General features: G+C 37.2%; 1 protein-coding gene across 1 annotated transcript in view; it reads right to left on the bottom strand.

Annotated features, from left to right (window-relative positions):
- Positions 1–19193, bottom strand: part of LOC113232957 (beta-1,4-glucuronyltransferase 1) — a 131009-nt gene extending 111816 nt beyond the window's left edge. The window contains exon 1 of the mRNA XM_026467876.1: positions 18971–19193. The gene's annotated coding sequence lies outside the window, so the exon portion shown is untranslated. The remainder of the gene's footprint in view (positions 1–18970) is intronic.
- Between the last annotated feature and the right edge of the window lie 551 nt (positions 19194–19744).

The raw sequence follows: 19744 nt of genomic DNA, 5'->3' as shown, positions 1-19744 counted from the left end.
GGCGCACCATAAAAACCGGGATGCAAATAAAAACTCGTTCACAGAGGTCGTTATTTTTAATATCCGGTGTCCGATTAGTGTTGTTGATTGTATTTGGTAATATTTACAACATAATAATATAATATAATTAATATCATATTTTATATTTTTTTGCTTCAAACAACCTCGAGAAAGTACTCTGCACTTCGTTTTTTAATTCTTCGTAGCGTGTATTTTGCACCGAAACGAAATTGTACAGCCAACAGCACATTGAGCTATAACACTTTCATTCGAATATCGCCTCCAGTGCAACAGGATCCTTCCATGTGTAGCTTGATGTGCTGCCATCGGTACATATCATAATGAACTTTATGTCAATTGGAAAACGTAAATAACTAGATGCGTTACGCTATATGCGGGAATTCCTGAGATTGCGCGAGAATTCTTCGGATTAAATCTGGGCTTTTTTGGCTCGTATCTAGTTTCTACGCTACACAATTGATATGAAGTTAATTATGCTATGGTTTCAAAAATCCGCTTCCGTTCCTTTCCGCAGCACCGTAAATTGAGAATACGAATTTAATTTTTAATAACTGTTTGTATTCAAACTGTGTTAGGAAACCGTGTATCAATTATCTCAGCTTAAACCAATTTAATGCGTGCACGCATAACCCACTGATGGACTAGAGTTGAGTACTGTTAAAGAGTCAATGATCAAATTTAGATACTCCACCTGGAACGATATCTATTACACTTCACTTATTTTGAGTTACGGGTTTTAGTTGAAATCTATTTTTGTATAATTGATTTATAAGTAGCACTGTACATTTTTTTTAGTTCTTCTGATGATGTCAGGTGAACACAGAAAGTCAGCTTTATCAAACGTAGAACCCCGGCACCGAGTTTGGAATTATTGGATTGCTCTTGACGAGTAGTTGCTCAATAAATGGTGAACAGGGTATGATGATGGAGCAGAAAGGTGGTCGAACATGTTAGTCTTATCAAAAGACAGTTGGTATTTATTGAATTTGTCTCCACGAGTATTTGACTTCCATTGACTCGTTAGAATACGCTTTTTTATTCTATAGTTGATTTATAAGATACACTGTAGATTTTGTTTTTTTTTAGTTCTGTACTTTATTACAATATAAAGTGATAACATGAAATAATACTTTTTATGTAATTATAAAATTCGCTTTCTCGTACATAATCACCTGTGCATTTAGAAAGAAATTAAGAAATACCGTGGCATTGATAGTCCATCATTCTAATATTGAAATGGCCAGTGATAGTTAAAATGTTGCAAAAGATAACTTTAAAGAGGTTCTATTCATAAACCAGTATTATTATTATAACAAAGTGTGTTCAAAAATTAATCTACTTTATAAAAATTTATCGTAAAACCGTCATACAGATTTCCTCAAAATGTTTTATTACTTTACCAAAATTTAACAATTTGAAATTAAAGTAAATTTCGCACAAAAATTTCCAAAACTCACGAGGTGCAAGCCGGCATTCGAACCCACGACCTGCTGCTTCTGAGGCGGTAGAATACCATTGTGGTAACGACTTTGAAGCAAGATAATCACAGAATTGCGATTGATTACCTTGCTTCAAAATGGTTATCTATTAAGTAATTGGCTCTAAACTTATCGGTACCTAATATATTAGCATACAGTATGCAGTATGCAAAGCGTTTATAACGGTGATCCAATCATATAGATAGAGGTAACAAGGTTAAGAAAATAAATTGCTAGTAATTTAAACATTCTATATTTCCGTAGTTTCCTTAACTTTTCTAAGGGTTCGCAGTATGAGCGCTGGATGAGTATGTTCCGGGTTCCATTCCCGGTAGGACCAATTTGAACTTTTCTAAACTTTTTTCTTTATAATATCATGTGACAGGACGAACAAGACGAGGTATTCTGGAGTGGATACCGTTGCTCTGGTGTAGGGAACTCCCTTGTTTGAGATCAGGTACTTGGTGTGATCTTCTGGCTCATTATCATTATGCGATCGAAGTTCGATATTATTTTGTATATTAACAAATACAATTCAATGTCGCTGTATTTGATTTGTAGCCATAATCATCTATAAATTAATATTTTTGTTTATGATACCAAGTGTGCAAAGAACAAGTCGTACACACCTGGTAGTAAGCGACACGCTTGTCCACAGCAGTTACAGTGTCGCTCAGAACTTTAAATCGCATGGATCTGACGGGCATTGCCACTGCGCCCGTCACTCTAAGACATAAGTTGACAAGTCCCATGTACCTGTACTTTCCCCAGCACCCTTACCCTTCAAGACCGGAACGCAGTAATGTTCGGATTACTGCTTGGTGGCAGAAATAGGTAAGATCACTGTACTCCACGGAACGAACTCTTTCACAAGGACCCCTAGTGCAACTGCTAATACCGAAGTCTGGTTAACTAATTCACAATTACAGTCTTGTAAATATCTATTAAAGGTAACCCTTTATGCTAATTTCTAAGGGAATTGAACATTCTATAGGTTTTAAAACAGTATGACCACAGGAAAAATAATGAATTAGTATTTTCATAAATTATATTTACATTTCTAGCAAATTATTTCAATCAAACATCAAACTACACAGTTGTAGTTAATGTTTGCGACTTCTATGGACTTGTCGCTTACTACCAGGTGCACGACTTGTTCTTTGCACAATTGGTATCAGAAACAAAAAATCTTAATTTATAGATTATGGCTACAAATCAAATACAGGGACATTGAATTTGATTTATTAAAATACAAAATAAGATCAAACTTCGTATGCATAAGGTTTTCTCAGCAAGGAAATTCCCTACACTATGAGTAACAGAGCAACGGAATTCACTCCAGAACACAGGCCCGCGGCGCGAATTTGGACACTCCGGTTAACAAAATTCACATTATTCAGCATATCATTCCAAAATGTACAACTCTACCTGGTAGTGCGGTACGGCAAGGAATGCTACTCGGAATCCATCTTCCCGTTACGCATCTCGTCGAAAATGGAAAACGGCACACAATTCAATCAGCCGGTTTTACCTTTCATGGGTAACGTACTGCATCAGAGAAATGAGATGTGTAACTAAAGCACTGTTTTTCTAAAATTTACGACTCGGCTATTCAATACGATATAGCCGCATGTATACATGGGTTTAGTTGCAGTAGAGCTTGATGTGAAAGAGTTCGTCCAGGGAAGAACTGCCAACTTACTTATGAGAGCATTACTCCGGTTTTAAGAATCGATACAACCCAAAAACAGCTTTGGTTGATTCCGCACAACAGTGAACGTGTTAAATCATCACTTTGGAAAATATTTAATTACCTATAGTAAAACTGGGGATATACACTGATATACGGTGTGAAAATACGGTTCCTAAAAATTTTCGCAAAAAAAAACACAAACTTACCTCGAAATTTTACAAAAAAAAAACCGCTGTATTGAATAGGTACTTTACATATAACAATATTTTTTTTTATATCAACTAAACTAAGTGGAACACGTATAATAAATACGATACCTATACATTTTTCCATTGGCTTTAATTTCGTTTGTAATAAAATAAATTCTGAAATAAAGTCAGCGTCCCTGTCGCTCCACTCGCGCAATTGAATCGATTTAGTATGGGAAAAATTTGAATTCAAGCTGAGGTAATACCAACTCTAAAAGGGTAAGTAAAGGTGCTGATGAAATTACAGGCACGTAGGGCTTTTCAACTTATGTCACAGAGTGACGATAGCAGTAGCAGTGCCCCTCAGATCTTTGCGATTTAAAGCGGCAATTATAGACAGGCGTGCCGCTAACTCTACGACTTGTTCGTCGATGATACTAAGTGATGGTAAACGACACGAATCACTATAACAGTTGCAGTGCCACTCAGAGCTTTAAATCGCGAAGATCTGAGGTGCACTGCGCTCTGAGACATAAGTTGAAACGTCACACGTGCCTGTAATTTTACCAGCACCCTTATCCTTCGAAACCGGAACGCGGTAATGCTCACATTACTGCTTGGCGGCAGAAATAGTTACGGTGACAGTACTTCCCTGGACGAACTATTTCACAAGGACCTCTACTGCTACTACATTATTGCAATGTTGTTGGATTTCCGTAGCATACCAATTTTCAAATCGATCGGACAGGTGAAAGTAAAATAATACTTATTCATTTTATGACTGGGATCTCTGCACTATCTGAGAAACAGCTGAACAGATATTCATCAAATATAGCTAAGAATGGTTTCGATTAAATTAACCTTCAAATAAAAAAATAACCGCTTTGTGGTCAGTCCACCTGGGAGTTACGATACCACAGAAAGACGTACAAATAAAGACAGAGACAGGCAAATATACTACAAAGGCTTCAGACTTATAATTCCCCTCATTTTGCTTCGGGGGTTAAAAAGATTTGCGACGACTACTGCCGTAATGTAGTTTAGGAGCAGTAGAGCTCCTTGTGAAAGAGTTCATCCAGGGTATTACTGCCACCTTACCTATTTCTGCCGCCAAGCAATGATGTCAGCATTACTGTGTTCCGGTTTTGAAGGGTAAATTACAGGCACATGAGTCTTATCAACTTATGTCTCAGAGTGACGGGGGCAGTGGCAGTGCCCCTCAGATCTTTGCAATTTAAAGCTCTGAGCACTACAACTGTTATAGATAGGCGTGTAGCTTGCCATTAGGCGCACGACTTGCTCGTCCCGTCAATATTATAAAAAAACTGTAGCATAGCCTTTGGAGAAATATGAATGTAGAAGGCTTGGTTCACAAGATTAGTAAAAGATGATAAAAGTGGAAAAGGAAGGCTGTAACAAATAATAAAATGATGTAAAAAAGATACAATTATTAGAAAACACTCCCTATAAAACTAAATAACACAATACACAATATTCGCTCCAAAAGGGCCTAACTAGATAAATTTAATAGTAATCGACGTGAAGTTTAACAACACACAGGAAATAATACACTCATAGCCCCGCACTACGGAAACCCTACATCGCGGGTGACATGGACACATACATAAAACACCACAAATTTCACCCAAACTCACGAGAGAACTAAATGTAGGCCATACGAATATTTCTCCCGGCCCGGGAATCGAACCTGGGACCTCTGCGTGGCAGACCATGGTAATCGTTCGGCCACGAAGGCAGACAGAGGAGCAGGAAATGAAGGTGATTTGTGATTTACGGCACTTCCTCTCATTTCAAGAATTTTGATGGGAGTGATTGCGGATCTAACAAACGTAAGAACAGTGAAAGAAAAGGAAATTCAAGAACGATTCAAAATTTTAAAAATAAGTAGCCAGGGTCTATAAAAGAGGGTGATAAAAAGATGGAATGACGACGACAGAGGATATCACCGTCATACTGCAGTTTGCTACAACGAACGGTACGGTAATATAATTAATTATGCTTCAATTAATATTGTACTCTTTTCAATATCACCAGGGAATTTAATTTATACCAACATTTAACCTCCGCTATAGTAAAAACTAATCCATTTAAGCACAGTATGTGCAAGTATAAGTATGCACTAAGCAATTGAGTGGCAAGTAATTAGCAGTGTCCGGCTTACGTTACTTATAACGTAACTGGATATGGCCCAACTCGCATTACTGTATCAACACTTTTGTCTCCGACGTTAGAAGCTGTTATAGTAGCTCAGGAGCAAGCATAACAAAGCTACTATAACAGTATAGAAAATGGCATTATACTTGATGTTACAAAAGAGCCTAATAATACTTAGGGATATGAAAGTATCGATAACTAAGAACAAATATGCTAAAAATTTTATTCGAATTTTTAACAAATATACCTTTTTTTTTTATATACTGACTTTATATTTTTTTTTGCTGCAACGAAGAGTTTTATGGAAATTAATAATGTTTGGTAAACAATTTGCAATTTTGATGATTTATTCTTGTTCAGTGTTATCGACATTTTCCTATCAGAATTAATGGGTTGGCCAACAAGTCCGAGCGGGATTTGCTACTAACTAAAACAAAAAAGAACTTTTATCTTTTAAAATGATATATCGTCTATGGTCATTTCATGGCCACTAGCTAAAATAAAAAAGTAACCTTTTTCTTTTGTAGAATTTTTATCTTCTAAAATATTGCGTTGTCTATGGTCATTTCAAAAACAATATTTTAGCGCGCGTTATAATAATAGGTGGGAAAGTTCAAATATTTTAATTCTTGCAAATCGTAAAGTTCAGTCAAAAATTGGCAAAACATCGTAGATCAACATATTCATAATTGATCAAAGTTTATTTACGTAATATTTCGTTTGTTTTTTAAAATGTTCACATATATTGTGACACTGCACGGATTTTTGGGCCAACCCAGTATTACCTAACCCTTTTATAAGATCATGAGCACGTTGGACAGAAGAAACAAAGTGTACTAACACAATAATGGTAAAGTCTTCTTAACACGTTTAGCCATTTTCTAGCTAGTACAAATCATTGTTTGCATGTCATTTTATTTATCAACAAATCTATGTTATAACCACAGATAAGAATGATTAGAGTATATTTACCTATACTTCAAGGAAGTAGCAATACATATCGAGTAGATAATACCTTTCTCTGAAATCCCATAATTATCTAGTGCATTTTTTCCGTACTTATTTCTGTAAGGTTAGCACGACTAAGCGCGATTTGCGGGAGAGCGACATAAAGCGCGGGATCTTTTTTTTCGTCGCCTTACTTTCTCAAAGTCGTGTCTTGAAGTACAAAGTTACTGAAATGCAAAAAATGGATTGTATATACAAATGTTGCAGGCTGATTTCACATCACATTTCCTTCAAATTTATACACTAGCTTTTGCCTATTCTTAAAGTAATGCATCCAAATGAATACCCTTGATAAGAAATTTTAAATAAATAGAAAGTGTTGCCGTCTCCTGAATAATCACTCTTTTCAAGATACCAGTTTGAGAAAGCAAGGCGACGTTATGTCGCTATCGCGCAAGTCGCGCCCTGTAGGGCCAGCACGACAGGGCGCGACTAGCGCGAGAGCGACTTAAAGCGCGAGATAATGCTATTCTCACATAGAGATCTCGTGCTTTATGTCGCTCTCGCGAAAGTCGCACCTTGGGCCTTACCATGAACTCTTATTACGATTCAGTTTAGGACCTAAAATAAATCGTAGTGAGAAGTTTTGTAATTGTAAGTAAGAGTCATGTTCAAGCTCAGCATCAAACTTATACACCGAGTTCCGAATTACGAAATCCGAAGGAACAGGACATAGATCGGATAACAAAATTAAAATGGCGCTGGGCAAGAAATATTGCGAGGCGTAGTGAAAACAGATGGAGTTAAGCGACAACCGGATAGTGGCCAAGAAACGTGAGACGTCTTGTAGCGGAATAGGCGGACAACATCGTCAAAGTCGCGGGCAGTAGATGGGTGAGATTTGGACAGGATCGTGGTGGAGGGTACAAACGTCAGGAGGTTTGTACCCAGCTGTGGGTTGGGTGATGACTATTAAGTGAAAATATAATTATTTTGGAGATGAAACAATTTTTTTCGGATCTAAATCGCGTACACTTGTTTCTTTCAATCAATCCAACGTTACGAGCTCTTTTTCATTTGCAATTTTTTTTTAATAACATCATGTGACGGGACCAACAAGTCGTGCGCCTGATGGTAAGCTACACGCTGTCCATAACAGTTACAGTGCCACTCAGAGCTTTAAATTGCAAAGATCTGAGGAGCACTACCACTGCGCCCGTCACCCTAAAACAAGTTGACAAGTTCCATGTGCCTGTAATTTCACCAGGACCCCCCGTCAAAACCGGAACACAGTAATGCTGATATTTCTGCTTGGCGGCAGAAATAGGTAAGGTTTTACTACCCTGGACGAAATCTTTCACAAGGAGCTCTACAGCTACTATGTGTAAGTAACAATCACGATAACCTGAAAACCCGGTGTATAAAAATTGTATAAATATAGATAATAAAAAAGATATGCTACAAGCACATGGTAGGGAACACACAAAAAGTGGTAAGGAAATATATTTTGCTCTCTGCTTGTAACTAATTAACTAAACCTCCTTATATGTGTCAAGTAATATGTATACATAATAAACGAGTTTGAGCCTCATTCCAGACAAGTTAGTGTACCAACATGCTTGGCTTACTGAGTTACGTGAGACACCATAATACTATTATAATACTGTGTGCTCTTAAAACAGGTACGTCTAGTATTTGCACGTGTAATATATTTCTATATTGTACTCATAATAAGCTTGAAGATGTAATTTTGACTTTAATGTAACTTTGGTTTAACCACTTAAATTTTATTCAACTTCCAGTAGCAGTAGAGCTCCTTGTGAAAGAGTTCGTCCACAGAAGTACTGCCACCTTACCTGCTCCTTCTGCCTCCAAGTAGTAATGTGAACATTATTGCGTTTCGGATTTGAAGGGTAAGGGTGCTGATAAAATTCCAGCCATATGGGACTAGTACCGGGCTCAATGGTAGTGCCCGGTCTTGGTGGTACAAGCGCACGACTTGTTTGTGCCTTCACTTGGTATCATAAAAAGATTAATCGCTCGGACTTGAGCTTCTTTAGAGTACAGATATAAGTACCGCAGCTAAACATTGTCCCGTGGATGCAGATTATGAGTACCACTTCATAGTTTCTAGTCTTCCTATTCCAGTACCATAAGAAGCAATTTTTGTACATAATTAAGTATCATGTGTTCCAAATTTATTACAATTCACTCGTCACAACATGTTTATAAAAATGTAATTTATATAGATTTTAAGGCTTTCGTGGTTATTCACTAAATGATTATCACTAATTTCAGGCTTCTTACCACGGTATGACTTCTTTTTATTTTCCCGATATTTCGGAACGGTTGCACGCTCCAAGGTAATGTGAACATTACTGCGTTTCGGTTTTGAAGGTAAGGGTGCTTATGAAATTACAGGCATATGGGACTAGTCGACTTATGTCTTAGAGTGACGGGCGCAATAGTAGTGCCCGGTCTTAGTGATTTAAAACTCCGAGTGGCACTGCAACTGTTATGGGCAGACGTGTCGTTTACCACCAAGCGCACGACATGTTTGTCACTTGGTATCATAAAAAACGGACTTGAGCTTCTTTAGAGTACAGATATACCACAGCTAAACATTGTGCCGTGCGTGCAGATTATGAATACCACAATAATAAAAATAACTGTCGGGTCTTGACAGGAGTTTTCACAAAGTCACAAATTTGATTAAAGAGCTATGTATGTGCTTCTGTAATAAGATTCCGGTTGATATTCAAAATTTGCCAAAACTATTGTGAAATAAAAACTTTACACTAAAGGCCTCTGCGTATTTGAGTGACAAAAATTTGTGGTAGTGACCCGTTTAACTCTTGTAGTTGTCTCGATCGATGATGTTTGAAATAATTATTATATTATTATGTGTTCAGATGTTTACTTACACAGGGCAATACCTAGAGTTTCTTGGTCGTTCTTCTTAGGGAAATCTGCCTTACGAAGGAACAGTAGAGTTTAATGACGATCTCGGTGGTTGAGTGGTTTCCTTTTCATGGTGTCGCCATCTGTGAGGTCCCAGGCTCGATCCCTGGCCAGGTCAATGTAGAAAAGTAACTTTTCTATTGTCTCGGGTCTGAGTCTTTGTGGTACCGTCGTTGTTTCCGATTTCAATAACACAAGTGCTTTAGATACCTACTTACTTCGGGATCGGAAGAACGTAAGTGATGTTGAATAATGAAATAAAGATTGAAGAGCTGCCTCTGTGACCGAACGATTACCTAGCTGATCTGCCACGCAGAGATCTCGGATTCGATCCCCGGGCTGGGAGAAATATTTGTATGGCCTAGATTTATTTCTCTCATAATTTTGTGTGTAATTTGTGGTTGTCTATGTGTGTGTTCATGGCAACTGCGATATAGGGTTTCCCTAATGCTATGAGTATAGGGGCTATGAGTGTGTGCGTTATTTTATAAAGATTATTTGACTGACTTGAATCGCCTAAACACCGTAGCCATAATCCTGATTCGGTTTTAGAAACGTACTTTTGAAGACCAATGGGGTTCCGTCTTTGTCTAATTCTTGAGTGAAACATAATATACGCACGTCCGTCTCTAGTAAAACCACCAGTATGCAATAACAATAGCACGCATGCCATTGGCCTTGTCTTAAGCACGTGTGAAACAACTCGAGTGCGAATGGGGCTCAAACTCGGTCTCAAATAAGTTATGGCCCTGGCTAACTCCCGGTTTCTATGACGGAATGCAGCTTGGGCGCTGTGCTGTTATCTAAACACAAGTAGATTTTACATGCTGCGCTTGCGTAGGCCGTCGTGTTCAACCACACATGTGAAATAATATTTTCCTTAGGAAATGAAACTATTTTTTCGAATTTAAATCGCGTATATTTGTTTTTTCAAACAAACCAACGTTTCGGACCCTTTACAGGTCCCATGGTCACGGTTGACTGAGGTGGTGAGGTCAGAACCGTGACCATGGGACCTGTAAAGTGACATAACACGTTATGTTGTGTGGTTTATATAGATAATTCAGGTTTTTTTTTTCAAATGCGGTTGCACCCCTCAGACAGCATCTAACGCCCCCAATTGCTTCCGAGACCCATACCGCCCACTTGGGACTCTTCAGCGCTCACTGGGTCGGCGGTAGGTACCACTTTGGGAAACTATGGGTTACAAGCTCTATGGTCCCGGGTTGACTGGACAGCGGCAGATGACTTAAGAGCAGACATATGAATCTACCTTCTTTCGAAAGTAAAGAAATAGACCTGTAATTAGTGATAATCATACAATGTGGCAAATTAATTATTGCTTTAGTGATACTATCATGAAAATTAGGCCAAAGAAAAACAACCGTTGCAATTTTTTCCTGATTACTTTCCTTGACACGCTAGTAATAATTGTTACAGTGCAACATTAAAAAAAATTAAACAGGTTTGTAAAACATGACCAACGACTGCACATGTTTGATACAAAGATACGATTTCATTGGTATGATTCGATAGCAGTGTCATCGACACTCGCGATAATATTCCATTATTCGTTCGGACAGTTATGAGTTAATTGAAAAATCTCATCAATTTCCGAATAGTTATGCAAAATTTGACACATAAGTATGGTATTAATAAGTGCAATTCCAGGTCTGCTTTTTTCGTTTTAAGGGGACATTCTACCACTCAATACAAAAAACTTTTGGTATTAATTTTAGTCACAGAAAGATAATACAGCTGTTCCTTAAATTTGGGTCAAGTAATCGCTTTGAATTTCCTATACAAACAAATTCAAGGCGCCCATTGTCACCTCTTGATCTCATGGAAATTTAAAATTCGACCAGTATTATATTTTTGTCGTTCCGTAACAGATTTAAGCCATCCACCAAAATCTCATTTTCACGAGAAATTATTTCAGGCAAATTTTCGCTGCATAGACGTAAAGCACAGAATATGCTAGGAACTAACATACGATGCTTCGAGACCTTGTTTAGACTTGAATGGAACAACCTGCAGTTACTCGTAAACTGTTTGCTTTATAGCTCTGCATTATTTATATGGAATCGACGCAAAATTTTATGGTATTCCCACAGTTTTGTTAAAGTTGTCATGAGTGCCTATGTGTCTGCTTGAGTCACAATTCTCATGAAATACGTACGAAATTCTTTGAAAATTACCTTAGTAAATTGTCTTCTAAAACTACTAAATCCAAGGTTGCGAGAATAAATGTGTATAGACACTAACTGAACTAAAGTATTGGAGATGCATTTATCCTCTGTGAAACTTGCAAATAACTATGTATAGAAGTATATGTAAGTGCATATTTCTAGCCTAAACCTACTTGTTTAAGACTCTTTCGCATACTCCTAACTGAATTTTGCAATTAACAATAATATCACTTCAAACTTAGCAATAACTAACGCAATTCCCTTTTTTTTTTTATTGTGACTCGGCAAAATGACTGTAATGCCTGATGGAAAGTGCGAATACAGTCCAGAGATGAGAGTAACGGATGGAAAACACAAATATCTTCGCTCCGTCACTATCATTTTGCCGGTCTGGCCAAATGCTTCTTCACACTACGTTTGTAGGACCCGATGTTATAGAGGGGAGGGTATACATGCGCCGGGAGTTGGTTCCACAATTTGATGGTTCGACATAAAAACGAATTGCCAAACTTTTTAGTGCGGGACGGTATTGAACTGACCGTCCAACTGTGGCAACGCAGTCCGGCACAGGTGGTCCGCTGATGGAAAGGAGAGGAAGGGATAAGGTTGAATAACTCTTCAGAGCACTCACCGTGGTACAGGCGATAGAATACTCTAAGAGACGCTATATCCCTGCGAAGCTGTAACGACTCCGCACGCTCAGTTACATGAGGATCGTCGACAACACGGAAGGCGTAGCGCTGCAGTCCATCTAGGGCATCGAGCAAGTACTTGGCAGAGCCGTCCCAAAGGTGCGAACAGTACTCCATGCTGCTTCGGACCTGAGCTTTATACAACAGGTATCGCAGCTCTGGAGTAAAAAATCGGTGCACCTTGTTCAGGATGCCAAGCTTGCGCGACGCGGTACAGATGACGCTGTCGATATACTCTTTGTTGTTCATGTCCTTCCGGATGCTCATCCCCAGTAGGCTGAGCTTGTCCTGCAACGTCAGCATTGTACCCTGAAGATAGGGAAGTGGAAGGAATGGGGATTTTTTGGAGCTGAACGCGCATATTTGGGTTTTCTTCGCGTCGAACTCTACCAAGTTTCGGGAGCCCCACGACGATATATGTTCCAAAACATGGTTGAGCTCACCGACAAGTTTGTCCCGGTTTCTCTCAGGGTCCTCCCGGCTGCTTGACGATTGCTTATAATAGCAACCGTGCACTGTGCTATCATCTGCATAGCAATGAATGTTGCCAAAAGGCAACAAGTCATTGATATGCAGAAGGAACAGCGTGGGCGACAGCACGGAGCCCTGTGGCACCCCAGCATTAACTGTCACGAGCCGCGAAGTGCCTCCGTCAACAAGGACACGTACACTCACAAAGGCGGCCGGGAAGACCATATGCCGGAAGCTTGGAGAGGATCCCTCATAACTTTGGTCTATAGATGGTCCATAGCCAACGATGGTCCAGAGATACTTTAATTTAAAAAAAAACTTTTTTAATTACCAATAAAGTTAAACTCAATTTGTATTTCATAGGTATGCAAGTTACACTTGAAATCGTCATACTGATGAAACTCTACCGTTTATTCGTAAGGCAGATTCCCCTGAGAAGAATTAGCAAGAAAGTCGAAGGATTACTCTTTGTAATTAAACATTTGTACACATTTATCATTTACAATATTTATTTCAAATATCATAAGATCGAAATAACCTGCAAGAGCTAAACCAGTCATTACCACGGATTTTTGTCATCCAAGTACGCAGAAGTTGTATTATAAAATTTGTGTTTCACTATAATTTTAAACCTCGTGAAAGGCAAATTTTAAATATCAACCGGAATCTTATTATAAAAGCGTATACATTGCCCCTGAAATGAATGTTTGACTTTGTGAAAATGTCTCTGAAGAACAGCCAGTTAATTTTTTTTTCCTCTTATTAATATCACGTCTGTAACTATTTTTCATGAAAAAATTACCTTTCTTCTTGATATAATTTACATTTTCATAAATGTACTATGACGCTAGAGTAAACATGTTAATTCCTTTAAACTCATTTCTCTCTTACTGTTTTTAAAAAACCCATTGTCATGAAGTTTAATTTCCTCATCAAAATTCTGCGTACAATGCAAATCTTCCTGCGTAATGAACTTGCTAAGGTGTGACTCACGTTCGTGACGGTCCGATGGACCTCCATTATTCTAATCGGTTTTATCTTCGGGCTATGGTCGAAAGAAAAAATAACATAAGGACGGTAATAATCGATTCCATGAAAAATAATTTATCATAAAATGTTGAAATAAAAATTTTTCAGTTATAAAACCTCAAAATTCTTTTCTTTCTTTTGATGAAAAGAAATTAAAATCATCCCAACAGTATCCTCCAGTACTTATTACTTTGTAGAGTTTCTAGGCTACGTATACAATTAGGTATTTTATCACGTATTCAAATCTCTAATTGGTTTCTGACATATTATTTTCGCACCATCATTACCTTATTTTCATTCTTGCACAATAAAAAACTCAGTACCTTACACCTAATGCTCTTGTACTCTGCACTAAAGGAAAGAAAAAACAAGATGAATAATAACAGGCTCTATTTCCACTAAGCTACTAGTAATTTATTATACCTGCAATCTTACAAGGTTAAGGTATTATTACAGAAAACTGCCCGCGTTCACAAAGGTTCTTGTCCCTTGTTGTGTAATATCATATGCCTGTCTCAAGGAGAGGGTTCGCTTCCTCCATTGTAAACCAACCTCCTGGATTGTAGTCTTTCAGTTGGCAAAGTGTACTGTTCAAGTCTCAAGTTATAATGGACGTGTCAGTCCAATGAGTATATGAATACAGTGCCCGGCCAATAAGAATAGCAACCAGTAATTGTGCGAGCTGTCACACTTGGGTGTGCATTGAGTATGCAATTTTTAACTTCCTTTTAAAATCGTCTTATTTGTGTGTAATTTCCAAGTGACATGTGGACAACTGCTCTAATAATATGATTTGTGTAAAGCTTTGTCTTTTCGAACACTGTCGTTGAAATTGCGTCAATTTACACAACGTCCAAGAATAACAGGCAAACTAACAGGTAATCCGCTTTTATGATCTTAGAGTGACAAAAGCTAGCCTTTCTTTTGTTTCGAGTCTTTTATGTTACTAAATCTTTTTTGCAAAGTAATTTTATGAAGTCAAGGAATCTTTACATAAAACTGTCATTAAACTTAACACTTTAAGCGCTATTATGGCATATTGTAGCGAGGATCCTTTTTAATATCCAGGGAACAGTTTATGTTTATGTGCTGTCATAAATAAGACGTCTAGAAATATGAGATTTATAGTCTATGCTTCCTAAACACGGCATTATTAAGTATGCTTTATTAAATTTTATACCAAGGCCATCGTACACATGCTAAATGACACAACTTTTCACTTTCTGTTAACACAAGGAAATTGACATTTTGCAATGTCCATAACAAATTCACATAGAAACTCTCATACAAATCCAAATAGAAAAGAATTAATGAACTGTAAACTTGTCAAACGAACTTTCGTCAGTTTTTCGTATTCAAATGCATAGGTAGTGATTGTGTTCTCGCTCGTCTGGACCATTGTGCCCCGGTCTATTGATTCCAGTGAGGGGCGTGATTCGACCGTGACGTACTGGTACGAAGTGTACACGTATATATGTTGCTAGTTACTCGATGACTGGCTATCAAGAACATAAAAACCATTTTAGATTGAACAAAAATTTTAATTTTTAGGTTAAGTAAATAAAAATATAACTTAACCTCGACGACCTACAAATTTAAACGTTTTACCTAAATAGTTATTACTTAAGGTAGATATATGTGTAAAGACAAAATACTTTTTTGAGATATAAAAAATCCATAACCCACTTTTAGAATATTGAAATTGTTTAATGATATTTCAGCTATGCGTCGTTAGGTAAGTTCCGATAAGACGTACACATTAACTAATTTTAACTATTTTTCAAAGATAATGTTGTGCTGTATCTTTTACTAATTAAAACGGATATTTGACCGTTTGTCACTTAACCGCGTTTTTTTCTCAACTCAGTTTTATTTTTCATTATTAGCCGGGTGCAGCAAGCGAACACCCTATATAATGATCCTCTGTATATAAGATCATTGCATAAGATGAAGTAGGTAGCTATGTAAGTGGCAGGAAATAAAAAACGCCATTAAATATAAGATAAGTCGAACCAATCGCAGAACGCGTAAAACTTTAGAGGATGGAAAGAATGGGGTCTTCACGACGGATGATGCGAATGAAGCTTCATCCTTGACATGGTCTTTCGATATGGTCGAGTATTACTTATTTGACAGTCATTCTTTCAGACGGATGTCGGAATTACAGGAGAAGACGGACAGGAGTAGACCCCCTAAGCGTAAAACCATGTAAAACTATGTATTTTGACTAATGTTCAATTGTCAAGAGGAGTAAACTGTCACCGAAAGGTAGAATATATTTTCTTCTACCATTTCTGATTAAAATTATTGAAAAGAAATTGAAATGCGTACACTGTTATCGAACGCGATTAGAGCGTTAATGAGACATGAAAAGTTATGTGATATTTATCGCTAAGATTACAAAATTGCAAATTATCGGTTCTTTTTCGTAGTTTTGTAAACCACCTTAGTCTTGTATTAATCTATATTATTTGACAATAATATTTAACTAAATTAGTTGAAAATCTTCAGAGGTAAAAATTCAAGTTTCTGTGGTATAAGTACCTATAAAACGTGAAAAATATCAGCTGTTCCGTATCTATTATTGGACAATATATATTTCACAAACACGTTAAATATTTCATGATTAGAAATAGTCCTAACGAGATAGAAGGCTGTCATTAGCTTATTGTGAAAGAGTTCGTCCAGGAAACTACTACCACGATACCTGTTTCTGCCGCCAAGCAGTAATACGAGCATTTCCATTCTGGTTTTGAAGAGTAAGAATGGTGGTAAAACTACAGGCACTTGGGACTTGTTAAGTTTATTTATCAGGGAGGTGAGTGCACTGGCAGTGCTCCCTAGATCTTTGCGATTTAAAGCCCTGAGTGGCACTGCAAATGTTATGGATCATTAGGGTTAACACGATGAGGCGCGACTAGCACGAGAGCGACAGAAAGCGCGAGACACTGCTATTGTCGCACTCTTTATCGTGCTAGACGTACTGGTGAGTTGCTACCACCAGGCAACACGCCAATCCATGACAGTAGAAGTGCCACTTAGACCTTTAAATCGGAAAGATCTAGAAACACTTCAAATTATTTCATCTATAAAATTCCGATTTATTATTATAAGAATAACGCATTTACATACCATAAAAAATATTATGAAAAATTATTATTATCAAGTTTTCGTTATCGCAACTGTTTTATGTTCTAGATAATCCCTCTTCAGTGGAATTGGAATGTAATTTGTGTCACTTGTTGATATAATTTTACACGATATAATTTTGGTGTTGCAGTTTATTCTACAAGCACATGTCATTTTAATAGTACGTGACAGGCTTTGTATTTCTAGTGTACTTAACGACATCGATAAATTTTAGCACCTTGTAAAGAATGGCCTGAAAATCATATCATCTTACTCTCACTCTCTCTCTCTCTCTCTCTTTCTCTTAGACCTGCAACCCAAAAGGAAGGCATACCAATTTGTTATATAACGATTCCACTGGATATTATACTCAAATCAGATCGCAAGCAACGGACCGAACAATTCTTTTTATATTTCTTTATAATCTTATTAGTTTTTCGTTTTATTACACTTTCCAAATTTAGGTGAACTTTTCATTGCAGCCTTTTTTATGACATTTTTGTTATTGTCTCTTGGTTTTGGTTTGCAGATTACATTGCGTAATCAATGAATTGCCTCCGTGGCCGAACGGTTATCAGGTCCTGGATAAATATGTCTATGGCCTACATCTATTTCTCTCGTGAGTTTGGATGTAATTTATGGTTGTCTATGTGTGTGTCCATGGTACCCGCGGCACCGGGGTTTCCTTTGCGGGGCTTTAAAAAAATCTGGAAGGACATTTTATTTTGTTAGCTTACTCTATCTGCTGCGTGTGATCGATATCTCACTTATTCCCTGGTGGATTATAGAAACGAGGCTTAAAACTTGGCACATTTTCTTAGTTGTCAAGGTATTTTATAGTATCTACTTAGTTTATTTACTCTTACCCACTATACAAAGGAGAAAACGACAAATTATGTGGATCATTAATATTATTTAATGCACTTTAAATTTATAAATCAAATTAATATTAATTTAAAAACAATATTTTACATTCATTCTTTCCGCGAGTGACTATCAACTTATTAGTATTGCAATCTTTTAATTTAATACGACCCAAATTTCAAGTAAACCAAAAGGTAAAATTATAAAATGTCAAACTCTAGTAATTTCACAAGCTTTCTTGAACAAAAATGTCAAGTCATACATTATTGATGAGCATGAATTATATTGGTATCAGATTAGTTACGTGGTATAAAATATATATAATAGTATATAAATTCTGGTAACGTAATTTAAACGAAATTTGCATAGGAACCACTTGTTTAGCTGTGACGAAATCCTTGAGCTATCGCGCAGATTCCGTAGAAAGTTAATAAAACTCTTATTTGCAGATTTTACCCTATCACTAAACTTCACTAAGATAAGAATTCCATTATGTCTGGTAGTAGTCAACGTAAGTATAACTGGTAATTTTGAAGCACGTGTCATAAACAGATATAGAAATCGCAAATAGAACTGATTGATGTAAACATAAAAACCCTGCACATAGTCTAATCTCTGTGTAAACAAAATTTAAGAAGCCATCATTATTTTTCTATGGTTCGTTGAATGTAACGAATACAGATATGTAGCTACTTTTTGTTACCAGAAGTATGGTAAAGGTGATGACAATTACTTCTTATTTCAATGAATTATATAGTGCAACGAGAACTCAACAAAACACATCTACTCTAGTGTTTGTGTATTACTAAATAAATACCGCAAAGTAAATATAGTAAGAAATATACTTATTTACTATTAAGTTGAAAGAAAATAGTTGCTAAAAGTTGACTAAACGATCTATTGCTTTCTCCTAATATTTAAGATATTTCTAAATCTGAATCTGTATAAAACGTAATTAACGACATAATTAGCATAACACGTTTAGAACGCTAAACACGTCCAAGCGTATTTTAAAACGCTCAAAGCCAGTCCACGGGCGAAAGGACTGCAAACCCTTTTACCTATATGGAGAAGGTATCACAAGACTGACATGCTCGAAGATAACTATGTAACTTCTAATAAATAAACTCACCGGAGTGTTATGTTTATTTTTCCGTGCACAGATTGTCGAGAACTGCATTTACGTAAAGCAATACTGCAGAGGAAGCGTTAGTTCCGTTCCGCGATGCGTTTTATGGCACACTCCAAAAATACACAATGTTCAGTAGATATGCACTTGTATATTGGTTTGCGATGAGGCAAGTGTTGCAACGCGCGTGGCGACGAACAATACAGGCACCCCAAGTGGCGGCGCGAGGCGAACTGACGGACGGACGGCTGCGTGCTTTAGGTTCGGAAGCGCCGCCACTGCCGGCCTGGGACGAGCGACCGTGAAAGAAGGGCCGCAAACCCGGCGGCGTTTTTTGTCCCGTCTAAGTTTAGCAAACACCGTCTGGCTAAACCCATTCAAGTCTGATCCGAGCGGACGTCAACGAACAAAATTGTTTTGTGAAACTGTCAACGGAATGTACTGAATGCATGCGAGCATACTCCGATTGAGTGGGTTACTTATACATTCACACGCTTCCTACAATTCACTAACTAAATTAGTTTACAAAAAACATCCGTTAAAAAAATTTATAAGTAATTTAGAGACGTTATCCAGATGCCTATTATTTTTATTTAAGCAAACACAAAGATAAAGTCGGTTTTAGAAAGTCGTTTATTTTGATACGTAAGATAAATTTGCTCATATTATATTTACTTGGCACTGTATTCAACTGAAACTAAAAAATGCAGCAAGTATAATATGTATACTCAACGGTTTAATAGTCTTTATATCTTATGTATATAATTTTACTAATTT

This window comes from Hyposmocoma kahamanoa, unplaced genomic scaffold (assembly GCF_003589595.1).
Source record: "Hyposmocoma kahamanoa isolate Upper Pololo Valley unplaced genomic scaffold, ASM358959v1 78, whole genome shotgun sequence".
In the NCBI taxonomy this organism is placed as follows: Eukaryota; Metazoa; Arthropoda; class Insecta; order Lepidoptera; family Cosmopterigidae; genus Hyposmocoma; species Hyposmocoma kahamanoa.
Note: the sequence above shows the minus strand (reverse complement) of the source record. Positions and strands in the feature narration are given on the sequence as shown.